Source organism: Medicago sativa, chromosome 2 (genome assembly GCF_051527215.1).
Source record: "Medicago sativa cultivar Bolivia chromosome 2, Bolivia_mono, whole genome shotgun sequence".
Taxonomy (NCBI): Eukaryota; Viridiplantae; Streptophyta; class Magnoliopsida; order Fabales; family Fabaceae; genus Medicago; species Medicago sativa.
The window spans coordinates 59,519,452-59,541,299 of NC_140750.1; the positions used below are offsets into that span (position 1 = coordinate 59,519,452).

Consider the following 21,848-nt stretch of genomic DNA (forward strand, 5'->3'; position numbering starts at 1 on the left):
CAGATTTCACTCGTTTTTAACCCTTTTTTCTTTCACTAAAAAGGGCATAACGTGGCCTAGCCTTACTGAATTGAAGCATGTAATAGTTCATAGTTAATATAACTAGAATATCTACGACTACTATGGTTTATGTTAGAATTTTCATAAACGGCTAAAATGGGGGTTAAGTGAATTTCCTTGTTAATTTACGTATTTTACTCGTTTTTGACCATTTTTCATTCACTAAAAAGGGCATAAAGTGGCCTAGCCTTATTGAATCGAAGCATGTAATAGTTCCTAGGAAATCTAACAAGCATATCTACGACTTCCATGGTATATTTTAAAATTTCCAAAAACGGCCGAAAAGGGATTTTAGTGAATTTCCTTGTTAATTTACGGATTTCACTCGTTTTTGACCCTTTTTCTTTAACTAAAAAGGGCATAAAGTGGCCTAGCCTTATTGAATCGAAGCATGTAATAGTTCCTAGGAAATCTAACAAGCATATCTACGACTTCCATGGTTGATTTTAGAGTTTTCAAAAACGGCCGAAATGGGGGTTAAGTGAATTTCCTTTTTAATTTACGGATTTCACTCGTTTTTAACCCTTTTTCTTTCACTAAAAAGGGCATAACGTGGCCTAGCCTTATTGAATCGAAGCATGTAATAGTTCCTAGGAAATCTAACAAGCATATCTACGACTTCTATGGTTTATTTTAAAATTTTCAAAACGGCCGAAATGGGGGTTAAGTGAATTTCCTTTTTAATTTACAGATTTCACTCGTTTTTAACCCTTTTTTCTTTCACTAAAAAGGGCATAAAGTGGCCTAGCCTTATTGAATCGAAGCATGTAATAGTTCCTAGGAAATCTAACAAGCATATCTACGACTTCCATTGTATATTTTAAAATTTTCAAAAACGGCCGAAAAGGGATTTTAGTGAATTTCCTTGTTAATTTACGGATTTCACTCGTTTTTGACCCTTTTTCTTTAACTAAAAAGGGCATAAAGTGGCCTAGCCTTATTGAATCGAAGCATGTAATAGTTCCTAGGAAATCTAACAAGCATATCTACGACTTCCATGGTTGATTTTAGAGTTTTCAAAAACGGCCGAAATGGGGGTTAAGTGAATTTCCTTTTTAATTTACGGATTTCACTCGTTTTTAACCCTTTTTCTTTCACTAAAAAGGGCATAACGTGGCCTAGCCTTATTGAATCGAAGCATGTAATAGTTCCTAGGAAATCTAACAAGCATATCTACGACTTCTATGGTTTATTTTAAAATTTTCAAAACGGCCGAAATGGGGGTTAAGTGAATTTCCTTTTTAATTTACAGATTTCACTCGTTTTTAACCCTTTTTTCTTTCACTAAAAAGGGCATAAAGTGGCCTAGCCTTATTGAATCGAAGCATGTAATAGTTCCTAGGAAATCTAACAAGCATATCTACGACTTCCATGGTATATTTTAAAATTTCCAAAAACGGCCGAAAAGGGATTTTAGTGAATTTCCTTGTTAATTTACGGATTTCACTCGTTTTTGACCCTTTTTCTTTAACTAAAAAGGGCATAAAGTGGCCTAGCCTTATTGAATCGAAGCATGTAATAGTTCCTAGGAAATCTAACAAGCATATCTACGACTTCCATGGTTGATTTTAGAGTTTTCAAAAACGGCCGAAATGGGGGTTAAGTGAATTTCCTTTTTAATTTACGGATTTCACTCGTTCTTAACCCTTTTTCTTTCACTAAAAAGGGCATAACGTGGCCTAGCCTTATTGAATCGAAGCATGTAATAGTTCCTAGGAAATCTAACAAGCATATCTACGACTTCTATGGTTTATTTTAAAATTTTCAAAACGGCCGAAATGGGGGTTAAGTGAATTTCCTTTTTAATTTACAGATTTCACTCGTTTTTAACCCTTTTTTCTTTCACTAAAAAGGGCATAAAGTGGCCTAGCCTTATTGAATCGAAGCATGTAATAGTTCCTAGGAAATCTAACAAGCATATCTACGACTTCCATTGTATATTTTAAAATTTTCAAAAACGGCCGAAAAGGGATTTTAGTGAATTTCCTTGTTAATTTACGGATTTCACTCGTTTTTGACCCTTTTTCTTTAACTAAAAAGGGCATAAAGTGGCCTAGCCTTATTGAATCGAAGCATGTAATAGTTCCTAGGAAATCTAACAAGCATATCTACGACTTCCATGGTTGATTTTAGAGTTTTCAAAAACGGCCGAAATGGGGGTTAAGTAAATTTCCTTTTTAATTTACGGATTTCACTCGTTTTTAACCCTTTTTCTTTCACTAAAAAGGGCATAACGTGGCCTAGCCTTATTGAATCGAAGCATGTAATAGTTCCTAGGAAATCTAACAAGCATATCTACGACTTCCATGGTTGATTTTAGAGTTTTCAAAACGGCCGAAATGGGGGTTAAGTGAATTTCCTTTTTAATTTACAGATTTCACTCGTTTTTAACCCTTTTTTCTTTCACTAAAAAGGGCATAACGTGGCCTAGCCTTATTGAATTGAAGCATGTAATAGTTCCTAGGAAATCTAACAAGCATATCTACGACTTCCATGGTTTATTTTAAAATTGTTAAAAACGGCCAACATGGGGGTTAAGTGAATTTTCTTGTTAATTTACGGATTTCACTCGTTTTTGACCCTTTTTCTTTAACTAAAAAGGGCATAAAGTGGCCTAGCCTTATTGAATCGAAGCATGTAATAGTTCATAGGAAATCTAACAAGCATATCTATGTCTTCCATGGTTGATTTTAGAGTTTTCAAAAACGGCCGAAATGGGGGTTAAGTGAATTTCCTTTTTAATTTACAGATTTCGCTCGTTTTTAACCCTTTTTTCTTTCACTAAAAAGGGCATAACGTGGCCTAGCCTTATTGAATCGATGCATGTAATAGTTCCTAGGAAATCTAACTAGAATATCTACGAATTCTATGGTTTATGTTAGAATTTTCATAAACGGCCAAAATGGGGGTTAAGTGAATTTCTTTGTTAATTTACGTATTTTACTCGTTTTTGACCCTTTTTCATTCACTAAAAAGGGCATAAAGTGGCCTAGCATTATTGAATCGAAGCATGTAATAGTTCCTAGGAAATCTAACAAGCATATCCGCGACTTCCATGGTTTATTTTAAAATTTTTAAAAACGGCCAAAATGGGGGTTAAGTGAATTTCCTTGTTAATTTACGTATTTTACTCGTTTTTGACCATTTTTCATTCACTAAAAAGGGCGTAAAGTGGCCTAGCCTTATTGAATCGAAACATGTAATAGTTCCTAGGAAATTTAACAAGCATATCTACGACTTCCATGGTTGATTTTAGAGTTTTCAAAAACGGCCGAAATGGGGGTTAAGTGAATTTCCTTTTTAATTTACAGATTTCACTCGTTTTTAACCCTTTTTTCTTTCACTAAAAAGGGCATAACGTGGCCTAGCCTTATTGAATCGAAGCATGTAATAGTTCCTAGGAAATCTAACAAGCATATCTACGACTTCCATGGTTTATTTTAAAATTTTTAAAAACGGCCAAAATGGGGGTTAAGTGAATTTTCTTGTTAATTTACGGATTTCACTCGTTTTTGACCCTTTTTCTTTAACTAAAAAGGGCATAAAGTGGCCTAGCCTTATTGAATCGAAGCATGTAATAGTTCCTAGGAAATCTAACAAGCATATCTGTAATATCCCGCCTGACAGTATCGGTATATTAACCGTTGATCGTGTCAGATGAATTTTATTCATGGAAAGTAAGTGTGATGGAAATATTTATTACGAGATGTCAGCTTAATACGAGATAAGTATCAGAGACGGATGTAACACGTTTAAGGCAAGGGCATTTTGGTAATTGCTCGATTAAGAGATATTTATATGGAAATGGCCAAAGAATATCTCATTTCCAATCTTCTCTCTCTCTCTCTAGGTTTTTTGGGCAAGAGCTTTCTCTTCCTTCCCTCTTCTCATGCGCCACCCTCTCTTCTTTTTTCTTCCATAATTTCTTCCTTTTACTCATGTCAAGCTTGTGGGTTATGTTCCTATATGATCTTCCAAGTTGTGGGGGTTTGGTTTGGGTTGTTCCACTCTTTCTCCTTAAGATAAGTTCATGAAGAAATGGGGTTTGTTGATGTCAAGAGAAGATGATGCAAGCTAAGGTTTATTCATGGTTAAGAAACAAAGAAGAAGATGATTTGAAGATGGATTGTGGAGTTAAGGCCATAGTTGTTGGTGAGTCAAAAGTTAGGGTTTTGAGACATGGAGTAAAGAAGATGCTTGAAGCTTTGGAATCAAGTTCACAACATGACTAGGTGAGTTCTATAGATAGAGTAACCTACCTTTGGGTTGGATATTCATGTTTTGTGCTAGTTTAGCTTCTATGACATTTTATTGAACCTAAAGCCATGCCTTGTGTTACATGATAAATTGCCATGGAACTTGATCTTATATATGTTTTCGTAAGCTATTTTGAGTACATAAACTTGTTAACAATGTTTGGAATGAGTTGGTACATTTAGGAGATCAAAAATTGGAGTTTTGGGTCGAAAATGCCACGAACCCGCAGCCGAAACACGCAGGTTCGCAGCGCTGCGCCTGAACAAGGGCGCTAGGCGCCCAAAGTCAGAGAGGCCAGCGCTAGGCGCCCACTCTCTGGCGCCAGGCGCCCCTGACAGGGCAACTTTTGTGTTGTTTTGTGCTCGGGTGCTTGGGGCCAGTCGTGTGGGGGTCCGATGCGATCGTGTTGACGTATATTTTTACTGTTTTCACTTATTTTACAACTGGAACCATCTTGACTTGGTTAAAACTTTGAATTTCTAAATGGTTTGTTACTTGGGTCATGGCATTTTGGGTCCTCGGAATTAATAGAAAAATGTACCAGTCATCCATAGAACTCGAACCGATAATCATGGCAATTTAACATGGGTCACAAAGATGACTTAAGAGAGTTTAAGCATGATGGGGTAGTAATGAACTAAGAAAGGGAATGTATGTAGAGCCTCGGCTTAGCTAGTCGAGAACTAGTATGTTTAGCAAGAATCCCTAGAGTGATAAGACGCGAAGTGTAATCTCTTCGCACAAGAGCTAGTATGATTTAGCAAGTACGTAAGCCGTGGTTTGACTAGTTAGTCTCTCCACCATGATTAGGTATGAATATGAACAAGTAAGAGTTTACCACTAATCGGTTCGATTAAGGTTCCGAGGTAAGCACTCAAGTATGTATGTGTTTAACTTATGCACGACAAGACTATGACTAATAAGTGTAGGTGACATGTCTCTTGATATCCACATCAGGGGGATACAAGGGGTTCTCACTATGAGAACGATTCAAGCCGTAAGGGACCCGCATGTCACTGAGTAACAAGACGTAGGTGTTCGTGTCTCTTGTTATCCACGCCAGGGGGATACGGGAGGTTCTCGACCTAAGGGGAACGGTTTAAGCCGCAAGGGACCCGCACGACACCGAGGGAGTCCGATGTACGTACATCGGTCATGTATGGGATTGATTTCGGGGTTACTCCACCCGGGACTATCCGTAAAATGAACCAAGATAATAATGTTTGTTCAACGCTAACATAAATGAACTTAGTTACGTTTATGTATGTTATGATTATGGTTCCATGCACGATTATGATTATGAACACGTAGGAACTCATGTACGATTATGTACGAGAATAAGAGCATTAGATGCTTTAAGACAGGTACAGAACATGGATTAGAACAAGAAATGAACATGTTACCGATGACTATCTTAGGATTCCCCTAATCGTCCGGTTTAGAATCGTGTCATGATCATGTTATGCTTAGGCCTCGATACTTAGCGTGTATTCTTGGCAATGCGGTTCTAGGTTCCCTCTCGACCGCCATGACACGTATAGGAAGTGAAGCCTATAACAAGTGAGATAAGACTATGACGGCTCTAGTATGCACTACCGTCTAAGTATGCAAGTCCCCACACACGTATAATCAACCGTCAGGTTGTAATGTAGACACGTGGTGACCGTAGGTTTCCCCCTGAGGTTGCCTATAGCCTAGGATTTAGGGGAACTCACTGAGACATTATGTCTCATCCCAATCCTTATTTGTTTCAGATAAGCAGGATGTTTATGCATGTTCGGTGCCGGATGGATATTACTTCAAGAGTTCGTTGTGAAGCTGCAGGATGTTATGGACTTCAAGGATGTATTTTTATGTATGGATGAGTTGTATTGTATTATTATTTATACGAACGGAACTTGATGTAAATATTATTCATTCGAAGATTTTAATTGTTGTATATTTTAATGTATCCAGTACTAATATTAACGCACGTGCCAGACTTTCTAGATACGTCTGGTATGGGTGTTACAATTGGTATCAGAGCAGGTCGATTCAGACCGTGCCTTGGGTCATTAAATTACAACTAAGGTAGTGGGACCATTGGGTTCTGGGTAGATGTTCTAATTGTTGATGTTAGTTGAGCCTGATCAACTCAATTTAACATTCAGTGATTAGAATGGATGCCTGAGAGCTGAATAGGACCCAGGAGGAATGAAGTATATGATGAAGTAGTTTGATCGTGCCAAAAGGTGGCCGGTGAACTAATCAAGTAGAAGTGTGAATCCTCTGGGAATGTAAGGCATGTTAAGAAGAAACGTTCCGACAATGTCGGGTAAGATGATAACGATACTCCATGTACCCGTAAGTGAAGAAGTTGGATATACGTATCTAACCATGACCGAAAGTTTCGGTAAGGGTTGTTGTTGGAACGGGTTTAAGATATTCTAGAATGTCCGAACAAGGCTACAAGGTAGTAAGAGGTCGGTGTATGTTGACGGAGTCAGCAGGCTCTCAGGAATAGCATTATATGAATGAAGTTAACTATATGTATGTTTGGAAGTTGCATGAGTAGCAACGTAATGAAGTAAGCCATTCTTAGCAGAAGAAGTTAAGGATTAGGTGGAAATTTTACGTTAAGAGACGTGATGACAAGATATCAGTTTCTAATGTGCCTTGAATGGAACCGAATGATGTTAATGCTTGCCATGCAAATGTTATAGAATTGTTTTAATATGTTTGGAAGGAATGATATGCATTGGGATACTTGAAGAAATAAGATTTTTATGTGAAATACGATTTTTCTTTTTGGAAAACTGAGTTGAAGAAAATATGCCAATAGCGAAAATTTCGCTAATAGCGAAATTACTCCAGAGGATTTCGCTAATAGCGAACCTGGATCGAATTTTTCAGTTTTTTTTGAGAACTGTTATTTCATCTCTAGGGTCAGTAGTAGCTATTGGGGGTTGTTTTCACAATCTTTTATATAACCAACACTCTCTATAACATCAAGTATCGAATGCACATCATATCTTAAGATTTCTGAGGAAGAAAATGCATGGACAAGTATTAACGGAAATCAATCCGGTTTAAGGTAGCTTTGGAGGTTATTGTGTCAAGAGCCAAGATCAATAGTACAAAGTTCCTGCATATGACTGGATAAAGTGAATGCGTATGCATGAGGTATGAAGCAAGAAATTTAATTGGTGCAAAGTTATAAGACATCACAAAGTTTTCGGATTATGTGGAATTATGGCGTATCTCTCGAACTTATGTTTTGCTTAACGAACATGCTAGGGCTCGATATGATGTTGGATCATTAAGTTTAAATAATTTTAGAAAGATTTACGCGTATGGGTGATTGAAGTTGACTTTTGAAAAATTCACGAGATTTTCTAGGAACCGGTTTGCTACGACACTCGTAGAGCGAGCTAGACTCATTAGAATCTAGAATTGATGACACGTATATGTTATCAACTCTTTCTATGATTTTGTATTAACGGCCGGGGCCTAAATTCAATATATTTATAAAGTAGAAAATTTTCGACGTCAATGACCTATGCGCTAGTTTACATAGTTACTTTAAAAGAAAAATCAACGAGCAAGCATTGGTATGATTAAGCAAAATGTAGTATGCGAAGATACGAAGGTACCAGGCTAGAGGTTTAAGGAAGATATGTTCAAGTGTTAGAGGAGTTGTTAAAGGAATTCGAGTTTCCTCGGAAACAAGTTCAAGTGTGATATGCATGGTAAATGCAACCAGCAAGAACGTAAGGTTTACCCCCAAGTCAAGTATTATGAGCATAAGATAAAATATCATGAGTTTTGAATTTACAAGTTAAGAGTAAGGTTGTGATAGTGTTTGCAACATAGAATATTCTGAGAATAGTTCAAGAAGTAAGTATCCAAGTGATAAGCATGAATTGAAGTCTCAATTGCTCTAACGGGTTATAGTGTTCGTGTAAACCAACCGGAGGGAATCAGAGTAGCGCCATGGAAGTAATTGTTAAACACGAAACATGGTAAATTTAGTATGTATGAATCTTCGTGAAGAATGTTCGGTTGGTAAGGCAAGTTTAGCAGAAGCATCATAAGACAAGTGAGGAGTTCTTGGTGTGATAAGTAAGAATGGATGTTTACATAAATATCATTGGCTAAGGTAAAAGTTTTAAGTATGTGTCGTCATCTAGGTAAGATGAAAAGGACAAGAATTGTCGTATGATAATTGGTCAAGATGCATGGATGATGATAATAGAAAACATGTAAGGATCAGAAGATTACGTTCCGTGACTTAGGTAAAGAATCAAAGCATCAAGAGCGATAACCGAATGAGATAATGCGGAGAATCAAGTTTAGTGTTTCGAAGAAGAGAAATAAGTTTATGTTAAGAGGTCCAAGGATTTCTTATGGATATAAAAGCGGTATGGCAAGTATGTATATCGGTTGAATAAGAAAAGAATTTATCTTCGAAGTTAAGTATGCTATCATGAAAGAAGGTGCAACTCTCGAGTTGATGCAAAGAGAATCATACTCTCGTACGCAATACTTGTTGAGTGAAAACGATACTTGTTAAGACATGTTAAGTTATGATTTTAAAACTTTTAAAAGTTAAGATTGGTATTATGGAACTTGGGAACGATGTTTTTATTTAAACTTATGGAATTATACATTTTTGAAACTGATGAGGTCCGTTGTAAGTGGACTCACTTACAACGTACAAACTTCAGGACCAACTTGTCGGGGACAAGTTTTGGGCGAGTTGTTAAATCTTTTCCAAAAAAAAAAAATATTGAAACTCGTCCGGTGGTTTTGTGGCACCTTTATACAATCAGTTTTAGAAATGATAAAATTGTTTTAGTCATGTATAAATTCGTTCCAAGAACCCGAATACCAAAAATTTAAGAAAGATTTCTTTAAAGAAGATTTTAGAACACGTATCGTTATCATTTAACAAGAGGCGGCACTTGAAAGTATGTACAGGTTATGGAAACGACAAGGTTCGTATGAAGCCAATGTCAGGTAGGATACACGGAAATGTTACAAGAATGTTGACGTAAGTGCAAGTAGAATTTCTAGCAAGTTTCAAGAGCATGTGAACCGCAACGTTGGCTGTTAGATTGTCAGATGACGTGGCTAATCGATATCACTTTTTCATGCCAAGCAATATGAGTTACCTCTTAGTACGGGTGATAAGATGCAATAAGATTGCAATGAGATCGAAGATTTCCTAAGACTCAGAAAGGGATAAGTGAATCGTGGAATCGTCTTGTGAGTAATGTACGTAAGAGGCATAAGTCGCAAAGTGCGGCAAGAAAGATTATGAATGTATGAAAGATGTTTTAATGTTGCAAGTAAGCACTGCAGGGCAAACCTGGTTTCCGGTAGGATTCCAGTTAAAAGGCAAATCCTGAGTGTTCATGTTTATGATAAGATACCTTTATGAACGATTTATGTTAAGCGGGTAAGATACGAGACCGAGACAATAAGTTTATGTGTAGCAAGGTAAGTTCTGAATCATGATATACTAAGATAACTCTACATAAGAATGGTATTAAGATCAAGGAGGTTACGCTCAGTTATATGCGGGTTAAGAAATGAGATGAGGACATGATACGACAGAACCTTTGGATATGTATGAATGGAAAATGTTTGGTTCAGACCATAGATGGCAAGTTCTATCATAGGGATTGGTAGTCAATATCTAAATTTCGAGGACGAAATTTTTTTAAGGGGGGTAGAGTGTAATATCCCGCCTGACAGTATCGGTATATTAACCGTTGATCGTGTCAGATGAATTTTATTCATGGAAAGTAAGTGTGATGAAAATATTTATTACGAGATGTCAGCTTAATACGAGATAAGTATCAGAGACGGATGTAACACGTTTAAGGCAAGGGCATTTTGGTAATTGCTCGATTAAGAGATATTTATATGGAAATGGCCAAAGAATATCTCATTTCCAATCTTCTCTCTCTCTCTCTAGGTTTTTTGGGCAAGAGCTTTCTCTTCCTTCCCTCTTCTCATGCGCCACCCTCTCTTCTTTTTTCTTCCATAATTTCTTCCTTTTACTCATGTCAAGCTTGTGGGTTATGTTCCTATATGATCTTCCAAGTTGTGGGGGTTTGGTTTGGGTTGTTCCACTCTTTCTCCTTAAGATAAGTTCATGAAGAAATGGGGTTTGTTGATGTCAAGAGAAGATGATGCAAGCTAAGGTTTATTCATGGTTAAGAAACAAAGAAGAAGATGATTTGAAGATGGATTGTGGAGTTAAGGCCATAGTTGTTGGTGAGTCAAAAGTTAGGGTTTTGAGACATGGAGTAAAGAAGATGCTTGAAGCTTTGGAATCAAGTTCACAACATGACTAGGTGAGTTCTATAGATAGAGTAACCTACCTTTGGGTTGGATATTCATGTTTTGTGCTAGTTTAGCTTCTATGACATTTTATTGAACCTAAAGCCATGCCTTGTGTTACATGATAAATTGCCATGGAACTTGATCTTATATATGTTTTCGTAAGCTATTTTGAGTACATAAACTTGTTAACAATGTTTGGAATGAGTTGGTACATTTAGGAGATCAAAAATTGGAGTTTTGGGTCGAAAATGCCACGAACCCGCAGCCGAAACACGCAGGTTCGCAGCGCTGCGCCTGAACAAGGGCGCTAGGCGCCCAAAGTCAGAGAGGCCAGCGCTAGGCGCCCACTCTCTGGCGCCAGGCGCCCCTGACAGGGCAACTTTTGTGTTGTTTTGTGCTCGGGTGCTTGGGGCCAGTCGTGTGGGGGTCCGATGCGATCGTGTTGACGTATATTTTTACTGTTTTCACTTATTTTACAACTGGAACCATCTTGACTTGGTTAAAACTTTGAATTTCTAAATGGTTTGTTACTTGGGTCATGGCATTTTGGGTCCTCGGAATTAATAGAAAAATGTACCAGTCATCCATAGAACTCGAACCGATAATCATGGCAATTTAACATGGGTCACAAAGATGACTTAAGAGAGTTTAAGCATGATGGGGTAGTAATGAACTAAGAAAGGGAATGTATGTAGAGCCTCGGCTTAGCTAGTCGAGAACTAGTATGTTTAGCAAGAATCCCTAGAGTGATAAGACGCGAAGTGTAATCTCTTCGCACAAGAGCTAGTATGATTTAGCAAGTACGTAAGCCGTGGTTTGACTAGTTAGTCTCTCCACCATGATTAGGTATGAATATGAACAAGTAAGAGTTTACCACTAATCGGTTCGATTAAGGTTCCGAGGTAAGCACTCAAGTATGTATGTGTTTAACTTATGCACGACAAGACTATGACTAATAAGTGTAGGTGACATGTCTCTTGATATCCACATCAGGGGGATACAAGGGGTTCTCACTATGAGAACGATTCAAGCCGTAAGGGACCCGCATGTCACTGAGTAACAAGACGTAGGTGTTCGTGTCTCTTGTTATCCACGCCAGGGGGATACGGGAGGTTCTCGACCTAAGGGGAACGGTTTAAGCCGCAAGGGACCCGCACGACACCGAGGGAGTCCGATGTACGTACATCGGTCATGTATGGGATTGATTTCGGGGTTACTCCACCCGGGACTATCCGTAAAATGAACCAAGATAATAATGTTTGTTCAACGCTAACATAAATGAACTTAGTTACGTTTATGTATGTTATGATTGTGGTTCCATGCACGATTATGATTATGAACACGTAGGAACTCATGTACGATTATGTACGAGAATAAGAGCATTAGATGCTTTAAGACAGGTACAGAACATGGATTAGAACAAGAAATGAACATGTTACCGATGACGATCTTAGGATTCCCCTAATCGTCCGGTTTAGAATCGTGTCATGATCATGTTATGCTTAGGCCTCGATACTTAGCGTGTATTCTTGGCAATGCGGTTCTAGGTTCCCTCTCGACCGCCATGACACGTATAGGAAGTGAAGCCTATAACAAGTGAGATAAGACTATGACGGCTCTAGTATGCACTACCGTCTAAGTATGCAAGTCCCCACACACGTATAATCAACCGTCAGGTTGTAATGTAGACACGTGGTGACCGTAGGTTTCCCCCTGAGGTTGCCTATAGCCTAGGATTTAGGGGAACTCACTGAGACATTATGTCTCATCCCAATCCTTATTTGTTTCAGATAAGCAGGATGTTTATGCATGTTCGGTGCCGGATGGATATTACTTCAAGAGTTCGTTGTGAAGCTGCAGGATGTTATGGACTTCAAGGATGTATTTTTATGTATGGATGAGTTGTATTGTATTATTATTTATACGAACGGAACTTGATGTAAATATTATTCATTCGAAGATTTTAATTGTTGTATATTTTAATGTATCCAGTACTAATATTAACGCACGTGCCAGACTTTCTAGATACGTCTGGTATGGGTGTTACAATATCTACGACTTCCATGGTTGATTTTAGAGTTTTCAAAAACGGCCAAAATGGGGGTTAAGTGAATTTCCTTTTTAATTTACAGATTTCACTCGTTTTTAACCCTTTTTTCTTTCACTAAAAAGGGCATAACGTGGCCTAGCCTTATTGAATCGAAGCATGTAATAGTTCCTAGGAAATCTAACAAGCATATCTACGACTTCCATGGTTTATTTTAAAAATTTTAAAAACGGCCAAAATGGGGGTTAAGTGAATTTTCTGGTTAATTTACAGATTTCACTCGTTTTTGACCCTTTTTCTTTAACTAAAAAGGGCATAAAGTGGCCTAGCCTTATTGAATCGAACCATGTAATAGTTCCTAGGAAATCTAACAAGCATATCTACGACTTCCATGGTTGATTTTAGAGTTTTCAAAAACGGCCGAAATGGTGGTTAAGTGAATTTCCTTTTTAATTTACAGATTTCGCTCGTTTTTATCCCTTTTTTCATTCACTAAAAAGGGCATAACGTGGCCTAGCCTATTTGAATCGATGCATGTAATAGTTCCTAGGAAATCTAACTAGAATATCTACGAATTCTATGGTTTATGTTAGAATTTTCATAAACGGCCAAAATGGGGGTTAAGTGAATTTCCTTATTAATTTACGGATTTCACTCGTTTTTAACCCTTTTTCTTTCACTAAAAAGGGCATAACGTGGCCTAGCCTTATTGAATCGAAGCATGTAATAGTTCCTAGGAAATCTAACAAGCATATCTACGACTTCTATGGTTTATTTTAAAATTTTTAAAAACGGCCAAAATGGGGGTTAAGTGAATTTTCTTGTTAATTTACGGATTTCACTCGTTTTTGACCCTTTTTCTTTCACAAAAAAGGGCATAAAGTGGCCTAGCCTTATTGAATCGTAGCAAGTAATAGTTCCTATGAAATCTAACTAGCATATCTACGACTTCCATGGTTGATTTTAGAGTTTTCAAAAATGGCCGAAGTGGGGGTTAAATTTCCTTGTTAATTTACGGATTTCACTCATTTTTAACCCTTTTTCTTTCACTAAAAAGGGCATAACGTGGCCTAGACTTTTTGAATCGAAGCATGTAATAGTTCCTAGGAAATCTAACAAGCATATCTACGACTTCCATGGTATATTTTAAAATTTTCAAAAACGGCCGAAATGGGGTTAAGTGAATTTCCTTGTTAATTTACGGATTTCACTCGTTTTTGACCCTTTTTTTTCACTAAAAAGGGCATAACGTGGCCTAGCCTTATTGAATCGAAGCATGTAATAGTTCCTTGGAAATCTAACAAGCATATCTACAACTTCTATGGTTTATTTTAGAATTTTCATAAACGGCAAAAATGGGGGTTAAGTGAATTTCCTTGTTAATTTACGGATTTCACTCGTTTTTGACCCTTTTTCTTTCACTAAAAAGGGCATAAAGTGGCCTAGCCTTATTGAATCGAAGCATGTAATAGTTTCTAGGAAATCTAACAAGCATATCTACGACTTCCATGGTTGATTTTAGAGTTTTCAAAAATGGCCGAAATGGGGGTTAAGTGAATTTCCTTTTTAATTTACAGATTTCACTCGTTTTTAACCCTTTTTTCTTTCACTAAAAAGGGCATAACGTGGCCTAGCCTTATTGAATTGAAGCATGTAATAGTTCCTAGGAAATCTAACAAGCATATCTACGACTTCCATGGTATATTTTAAAATTTTCAAAAACGGCCGAAAAGGGTTTTTAGTGAATTTCCTTGTTAATTTACGGATTTCACTCGTTTTTGACCCTTTTTCTTTAACTAAAAAGGGCATAAAGTGGCCTAGCCTTATTGAATCGAAGCATGTAATAGTTCCTAGGAAATCTAACAAGCATATCTACGACTTCCATGGTTTATTTTAAAATTTTTAAAAACGGCCAAAATGGGGGTTAAGTGAACTTTATTGTTAATTTACGGATTTCACTCGTTTTTGACCATTTTTCTTTAACTAAAAAGGGCATAAAGTGGCCTAGCCTTATTGAATCGAAGCATGTAATAGTTCCTAGGAAATCTAACAAGTATATCTACGACTTCCATGGTTGATTTTAGAGTTTTCAAAAACGGCCGAAATGGTGGTTAAGTGAATTTCCTTTTTAATTTACAGATTTCGCTCGTTTTTATCCCTTTTTTCATTCACTAAAAAGGGCATAACGTGGCCTAGCCTATTTGAATCGATGCATGTAATAGTTCCTAGGAAATCTAACTAGAATATCTACGAATTCTATGGTTTATGTTAGAATTTTCATAAACGGCCAAAATGGGGGTTAAGTGAATTTCCTTATTAATTTACGGATTTCACTCGTTTTTAACCCTTTTTCTTTCACTAAAAAGGGCATAACGTGGCCTAGCCTTATTGAATCGAAGCATGTAATAGTTCCTAGGAAATCTAACAAGCATATCTACGACTTCTATGGTTTATTTTAAAATTTTTAAAAACGGCCAAAATGGGGGTTAAGTGAATTTTCTTGTTAATTTACGGATTTCACTCGTTTTTGACCCTTTTTCTTTCACAAAAAAGGGCATAAAGTGGCCTAGCCTTATTGAATCGTAGCAAGTAATAGTTCCTATGAAATCTAACTAGCATATCTACGACTTCCATGGTTGATTTTAGAGTTTTCAAAAATGGCCGAAGTGGGGGTTAAATTTCCTTGTTAATTTACGGATTTCACTCATTTTTAACCCTTTTTCTTTCACTAAAAAGGGCATAACGTGGCCTAGACTTTTTGAATCGAAGCATGTAATAGTTCCTAGGAAATCTAACAAGCATATCTACGACTTCCATGGTATATTTTAAAATTTTCAAAAACGGCCGAAATGGGGTTAAGTGAATTTCCTTGTTAATTTACGGATTTCACTCGTTTTTGACCCTTTTTTTTCACTAAAAAGGGCATAACGTGGCCTAGCCTTATTGAATCGAAGCATGTAATAGTTCCTTGGAAATCTAACAAGCATATCTACAACTTCTATTGTTTATTTTAGAATTTTCATAAACGGCAAAAATGGGGGTTAAGTGAATTTCCTTGTTAATTTACGGATTTCACTCGTTTTTGACCCTTTTTCTTTCACTAAAAAGGGCATAAAGTGGCCTAGCCTTATTGAATCGAAGCATGTAATAGTTTCTAGGAAATCTAACAAGCATATCTACGACTTCCATGGTTGATTTTAGAGTTTTCAAAAATGGCCGAAATGGGGGTTAAGTGAATTTCCTTTTTAATTTACAGATTTCACTCGTTTTTAACCCTTTTTTCTTTCACTAAAAAGGGCATAACGTGGCCTAGCCTTATTGAATTGAAGCATGTAATAGTTCCTAGGAAATCTAACAAGCATATCTACGACTTCCATGGTATATTTTAAAATTTTCAAAAACGGCCGAAAAGGGTTTTTAGTGAATTTCCTTGTTAATTTACGGATTTCACTCGTTTTTGACCCTTTTTCTTTAACTAAAAAGGGCATAAAGTGGCCTAGCCTTATTGAATCGAAGCATGTAATAGTTCCTAGGAAATCTAACAAGCATATCTATGACTTCCATGGTTGATTTTAGAGTTTTCAAAAGCGGCCGAAATGGGGGTTAAGTGAATTTCCTTTTCAATTTACAGATTTCACTCGTTTTTAACCCTTTTTTCTTTCACTAAAAAGGGCATAACGTGGCCTAGCCTTATTGAATCGAAGCATGTAATAGTTCCTAGGAAATCTAACAAGCAGATCTACGACTTCCATGGTTTATTTTAAATTTTTAAAAACGGCCAAAATGGGGGTTAAGTGAACTTTATTGTTAATTTACTGATTTCACTCGTTTTTGACCCTTTTTCTTTAACTAAAAAGGGCATAAAGTGGCCTAGCCTTATTGAATCGAAGCATGTTATAGTTCCTAGGAAATCTAACAAGCATATCTACGACTTCCATGGTATATTTTAAAATTTTCAAAAACGGCCGAAATGGGGTTAAGTGAATTTCCTTGTTAATTTACGGATTTCACTCGTTTTTGACCCTTTTTATCACTAAAAAGGGCATAACGTGGCCTAGCCTTATTGAATCGAAGCATGTAATAGTTCCTTGGAAATCTAACAAGCATATCTACAACTTCTATGGTTTATTTTAGAATTTTCATAAACGGCAAAAATGGGGGTTAAGTGAATTTCCTTGTTAATTTACGGATTTCACTCGTTTTTGACCCTTTTTCTTTAACTAAAAAGGGCATAAAGTGGCCTAGCCTTATTGAATCGAAGCATGTAATAGTTCCTAGGAAATCTAACAAGCATATCTATGACTTCCATGGTTGATTTTAGAGTTTTCAAAAGCGGCCGAAATGGGGGTTAAGTGAATTTCCTTTTCAATTTACAGATTTCACTCGTTTTTAACCCTTTTTTCTTTCACTAAAAAGGGCATAACGTGGCCTAGCCTTATTGAATCGAAGCATGTAATAGTTCCTAGGAAATCTAACAAGCATATCTACGACTTCCATGGTTTATTTTAAAATTTTCAAAAACGGCCGAAATGGGGTTAAGTGAATTTCCTTGTTAATTTACGGATTTCACTCGTTTTTGACCCTTTTTTTTCACTAAAAAGGGCATAACGTGGCCTAGCCTTATTGAATCGAAGCATGTAATAGTTCCTTGGAAATCTAACAAGCATATCTACAACTTCTATTGTTTATTTTAGAATTTTCATAAACGGCAAAAATGGGGGTTAAGTGAATTTCCTTGTTAATTTACGGATTTCACTCGTTTTTGACCCTTTTTCTTTCACTAAAAAGGGCATAAAGTGGCCTAGCCTTATTGAATCGAAGCATGTAATAGTTTCTAGGAAATCTAACAAGCATATCTACGACTTCCATGGTTGATTTTAGAGTTTTCAAAAATGGCCGAAATGGGGGTTAAGTGAATTTCCTTTTTAATTTACAGATTTCACTCGTTTTTAACCCTTTTTTCTTTCACTAAAAAGGGCATAACGTGGCCTAGCCTTATTGAATTGAAGCATGTAATAGTTCCTAGGAAATCTAACAAGCATATCTACGACTTCCATGGTATATTTTAAAATTTTCAAAAACGGCCGAAAAGGGTTTTTAGTGAATTTCCTTGTTAATTTACGGATTTCACTCGTTTTTGACCCTTTTTCTTTAACTAAAAAGGGCATAAAGTGGCCTAGCCTTATTGAATCGAAGCATGTAATAGTTCCTAGGAAATCTAACAAGCATATCTATGACTTCCATGGTTGATTTTAGAGTTTTCAAAAGCGGCCGAAATGGGGGTTAAGTGAATTTCCTTTTCAATTTACAGATTTCACTCGTTTTTAACCCTTTTTTCTTTCACTAAAAAGGGCATAACGTGGCCTAGCCTTATTGAATCGAAGCATGTAATAGTTCCTAGGAAATCTAACAAGCAGATCTACGACTTCCATGGTTTATTTTAAATTTTTAAAAACGGCCAAAATGGGGGTTAAGTGAACTTTATTGTTAATTTACTGATTTCACTCGTTTTTGACCCTTTTTCTTTAACTAAAAAGGGCATAAAGTGGCCTAGCCTTATTGAATCGAAGCATGTTATAGTTCCTAGGAAATCTAACAAGCATATCTACGACTTCCATGGTATATTTTAAAATTTTCAAAAACGGCCGAAATGGGGTTAAGTGAATTTCCTTGTTAATTTACGGATTTCACTCGTTTTTGACCCTTTTTATCACTAAAAAGGGCATAACGTGGCCTAGCCTTATTGAATCGAAGCATGTAATAGTTCCTTGGAAATCTAACAAGCATATCTACAACTTCTATGGTTTATTTTAGAATTTTCATAAACGGCAAAAATGGGGGTTAAGTGAATTTCCTTGTTAATTTACGGATTTCACTCGTTTTTGACCCTTTTTCTTTAACTAAAAAGGGCATAAAGTGGCCTAGCCTTATTGAATCGAAGCATGTAATAGTTCCTAGGAAATCTAACAAGCATATCTATGACTTCCATGGTTGATTTTAGAGTTTTCAAAAGCGGCCGAAATGGGGGTTAAGTGAATTTCCTTTTCAATTTACAGATTTCACTCGTTTTTAACCCTTTTTTCTTTCACTAAAAAGGGCATAACGTGGCCTAGCCTTATTGAATCGAAGCATGTAATAGTTCCTAGGAAATCTAACAAGCATATCTACGACTTCCATGGTTTATTTTAAAATTTTTAAAAACGGCCAAAATAGGGGTTAAGTGAACTTTCTTGTTAATTTACGGATTTCACTCGTTTTTGACCCTTTTTCTTTAACTAAAAAGGGCATAAAGTGGCCTAGCCTTATTGAATCGAAGCATGTAATAGTTCCTAGGAAATCTAACAAGCATATCTATGACTTCCATGGTTGGATTTAGAGTTTTCAAAAGCGGCCGAAATGGGGGTTAAGTGAATTTCCTTTTCAATTTACAGATTTCACTCGTTTTTAACCCTTTTTTCTTTCACTAAAAAGGGCATAACGTGGCCTAGCCTTATTGAATCGAAGCATGTAATAGTTCCTAGGAAATCTAACAAGCATATCTACGACTTCCATGGTTTATTTTAAAATTTTTAAAAACGGCCAAAATGGGGATTAAGTGAACTTTCTTGTTAATTTACGGATTTCACTCGTTTTTGACCCTTTTTCTTTAACTAAAAATGGCATAAAGTGGCCTAGCGTTATTGAATCGAAGCATGTAATAGTTCCTAGGAAATCTAACAAGCATATCTATGACTTCCATGGTTGATTTTAGAGTTTTCAAAAGCGGCCGAAATGGGGGTTAAGTGAATTTCCTTTTCAATTTATAGATTTCACTCGTTTTTAACCCTTTTTTCTTTCACTAAAAAGGGCATAACGTGGCCTAGCCTTATTGAATCGAAGCATGTAATAGTTTCTAGGAAATCTAACAAGCATATCTACGACTTCCATGGTTTATTTTAAAATTTTTAAAAACGGCCAAAATGGGGGTTAAGTGAACTTTCTTGTTAATTTACGGATTTCACTCGTTTTTGACCCTTTTTCTTTAACTAAAAAGGGCATAAAGTGGCCTAGCCTTATTGAATCGAAGCATGTTATAGTTCCTAGGAAATCTAACAAGCATATATACGACTTCCATGGTATATTTTAAAATTTTCAAAAACGGCCGAAATGGGGTTAAGTGAATTTCCTTGTTAATTTACGGATTTCACTCGTTTTTGACCCTTTTTTTCACTAAAAAGGGCATAACGTGGCCTAGCCTTATTGAATCGAAGCATGTAATAGTTCCTTGGAAATCTAACAAGCATATCTACAACTTCTATGGTTTATTTTAGAATTTTCATAAACGGCAAAAATGGGGGTTAAGTGAATTTCCTTGTTAATTTACGGATTTCACTCGTTTTTGACCCTTTTTCTTTCACTAAAAAGGGCATAAAGTGGCCTAGCCTTATTGAATCGAAACATGTAATAGTTTCTAGGAAATCTAACAAGCATATCTACGACTTCCATGGTTAATTTTAGAGTTTTCAAAAATGGCCGAAATGGGGGTTAAGTGAATTTCCTTTTTAATTTACAGATTTCACTCGTTTTTAACCCTTTTTTCTTTCACTAAAAAGGGCATAACGTGGCCTAGCCTTATTGAATTGAAGCATGTAATAGTTCCTAGGAAATCTAACAAGCATATCTACGACTTCCATGGTATATTTTAAAATTTTCAAAAAAGGCCGAAAAGGGATTTTAGTGAATTTCCTTGTTAATTTACGGATTTCACTCGTTTTTGACCCTTTTTCTTTAACTAAAAAGGGCATAAAGTGGCCTAGCCTTATTGAATCGAAGCATGTAATAGTTCCTAGGAAATCTAACAAGCATATCTATGACTTCCATGGTTGATTTTAGAGTTTTCAAAAGCGGCCGAAATGGGGGTTAAGTGAATTTCCTTTTCAATTTACAGATTTCACTCGTTTTTAACCCTTTTTTCTTTCACTAAAAAGGGCATAACGTGGCCTAGCCTTATTGAATCGAAGCATGTAATAGTTCCTAGGAAATCTAACAAGCATATCTATGACTTCCATGGTTGATTTTAGAGTTTTCAAAAGCGGCCGAAATGGGGGTTAAGTGAATTTCCTTTTCAATTTATAGATTTCACTCGTTTTTAACCCTTTTTTCTTTCACTAAAAAGGGCATAACGTGGCCTAGCCTTATTGAATCGAAGCATGTAATAGTTTCTAGGAAATCTAACAAGCATATCTACGACTTCCATGGTTTATTTTAAAATTTTTAAAAACGGCCAAAATGGGGGTTAAGTGAACTTTCTTGTTAATTTACGGATTTCACTCGTTTTTGACCCTTTTTCTTTAACTAAAAAGGGCATAAAGTGGCCTAGCCTTATTGAATCGAAGCATGTTATAGTTCCTAGGAAATCTAACAAGCATATATACGACTTCCATGGTATATTTTAAAATTTTCAAAAACGGCCGAAATGGGGTTAAGTGAATTTCCTTGTTAATTTACGGATTTCACTCGTTTTTGACCCTTTTTTTCACTAAAAAGGGCATAACGTGGCCTAGCCTTATTGAATCGAAGCATGTAATAGTTCCTTGGAAATCTAACAAGCATATCTACAACTTCTATGGTTTATTTTAGAATTTTCATAAACGGCAAAAATGGGGGTTAAGTGAATTTCCTTGTTAATTTACGGATTTCACTCGTTTTTGACCCTTTTTCTTTCACTAAAAAGGGCATAAAGTGGCCTAGCCTTATTGAATCGAAACATGTAATAGTTTCTAGGAAATCTAACAAGCATATCTACGACTTCCATGGTTAATTTTAGAGTTTTCAAAAATGGCCGAAATGGGGGTTAAGTGAATTTCCTTTTTAATTTACAGATTTCACTCGTTTTTAACCCTTTTTTCTTTCACTAAAAAGGGCATAACGTGGCCTAGCCTTATTGAATTGAAGCATGTAATAGTTCCTAGGAAATCTAACAAGCATATCTACGACTTCCATGGTATATTTTAAAATTTTCAAAAAAGGCCGAAAAGGGATTTTAGTGAATTTCCTTGTTAATTTACGGATTTCACTCGTTTTTGACCCTTTTTCTTTAACTAAAAAGGGCATAAAGTGGCCTAGCCTTATTGAATCGAAGCATGTAATAGTTCCTAGGAAATCTAACAAG

At 36.3% G+C, this 21,848-nt stretch overlaps 2 long non-coding RNA genes across 2 annotated transcripts; both read left to right on the forward strand.

Annotated features, from left to right (window-relative positions):
* Positions 1-3,679: 3,679 nt before the first annotated feature.
* On the forward strand, positions 3,680-6,309 carry LOC146949350 (uncharacterized). The gene is made up of 2 exons (XR_015025400.1): positions 3,680-4,292; positions 6,072-6,309. It is a non-coding gene; the product is annotated as an uncharacterized LOC146949350 (long non-coding RNA).
* Positions 6,310-8,817: 2,508 nt separating this feature from the next.
* Positions 8,818-12,708, forward strand: LOC146949351 (uncharacterized). Its single transcript, XR_015027229.1, has 2 exons — positions 8,818-10,661; positions 12,441-12,708. It is a non-coding gene; the product is annotated as an uncharacterized LOC146949351 (long non-coding RNA).
* Positions 12,709-21,848: the final 9,140 nt, after the last annotated feature.